Raw genomic sequence first — 1826 nt, 5'->3', positions numbered from 1 at the left:
TTCATGTACAGTGTGTACAGTAAAATCTGGAAAAAAACCAAGTCTTGAAAAGACGGGTTTCTTTTCAAGGCTAATTTCGCAATAAAGAGGGCGGGGCAGGTGCCTTCAATTCGAGATCGGCTTCTTCTCGAGATTAAGCCCATTTTCTATTCGTTTTCGGTATTTCAGGCAATTCGCACAAATCACATAACATGGGCCACGCTCATGCCAGCTGTCAGCGTGTGTACGTGTTTTCGACCTTCTAGTTCGATTTCATAGATAATAACCTGTAAAATACCCACATAGTAGGACTATTTTTTTAAATATAGGTAATATTACAATTAAGGGCAAGATTTTGGTCCTTAAGCATGAAAGCGTGAAACAAATCCCGAATGCGTAAGAGTCAAGTTGGTCAGCACAGGGGCTGATCCAGAGATGTCCAAATGTTGGTTGGGGGGGGGGCGGGTCGCCCCTGCAGCATCATCATTATTATAATAATCATCATCTCCACCATTACCATGATGCAATCATGACTATAATTAGGAAACTAGGAAATAAAGTCTGAATTTGGCCATACTGTATATGGGCCATATTGGACCAATGTCGGTGCACTATTGAAATTTGGCATTTTTCAGGCAAGAAACAGCAGACTCCACGATTCAGCCGACACATTAGCTACCACCAGTTTAGCTGACTCAAGCTAAGCTGCATTCTAAAACATAGGCCTATCGTCTGTATGTGACAGAATCTAGCAAAAACATTAACTGCTTATCCATATGGTCGACCTTTCCGGAGTGTCAAACAATTGACCAATCAGACCAGGAACACGCACGCGTCTCACAAAGTATTGTCCCACACAAACGCACGTGTTTGCGTACCGTATTAAGCTTCAAAATAGAAACTCAATGGGCTTAACCTCAACAGCGGCGTAGAAAAGTTTTTTTCATTGGGGGGGGGGGATGATTGGCGTATTAGCCAGTGTCGTAACAGGCGCGAAGGGGGGGAAGGGGGAAAACTTCCCCTCAGTGTCGTAACAGGCGCGAAGGGGGTGGGGGAAGGGGGAAAACTTCCCCTCCCCTGACGATTTTTACCGGGCTGACCAAGCCGTCGTACCGGGCTGGGTAATAAGAGAAAAGAAAGAGAGGAGAGGGAGGGAAAGAGAAAGAAGAAAAAAGGAAAAGGAAAGAAAAAGAAAAGAGAAAAATAAAGACAAAAAAGGAAGATATCATAATGACCAGACTCACAACACCCTGCAACCCTTCTCCACTTCAAAAACTGTCATAACTCCTTTGATCTATGCTGCCCGATGGCTTAACCACTGGGGGACAAGGGGAAAATATCTATCTTTGAAAAATATTCCCCACCCCTTTATAAATTCCCTTTTCATCCCCTGAAAGTGCCTAAAAAACCTCCAATTTCGCGTATTTCTTGTTAGCATGGGTCAATTTCCTCTAACAATTGCACATTTTAGGGAGTTTTGTTCAATTCCAACTAAATTAGAATTAAAATCACCGGGGGACAAGGAAAAAATATCCATCTTTGGAAAATCTTTCCCCACCACTTGACAAATGCATCCTCTGAAAGTGCCTAAATTCTTAAATTCTTTGCTCGCATTTCTTGTTACGGTAGGCCAATTTCCTCTATAAATTGCACATTTTAGGGAGTTTTCATCAATTTCGACGAAATTAGAATTAAAAACACAAAAATATTTTTTAGGGCTTTTTTAGGTTTATCCTTTTAAGTTATTTAAACACATAAGCCTATAGTAATAGTCCCAAACTCAAGAAAGACAAATTTAAGATAGATCGTTTTAACCAAAAAGAAGGGCCTCAATATGTATTGATGGT

This window comes from Anneissia japonica, unplaced genomic scaffold (genome assembly GCF_011630105.1).
Source record: "Anneissia japonica isolate Jap-2015-1 unplaced genomic scaffold, ASM1163010v1 scaffold165_len1371125_cov188, whole genome shotgun sequence".
Classification (NCBI taxonomy): domain Eukaryota; kingdom Metazoa; phylum Echinodermata; class Crinoidea; order Comatulida; family Comatulidae; genus Anneissia; species Anneissia japonica.
Note: the sequence above shows the minus strand (reverse complement) of the source record.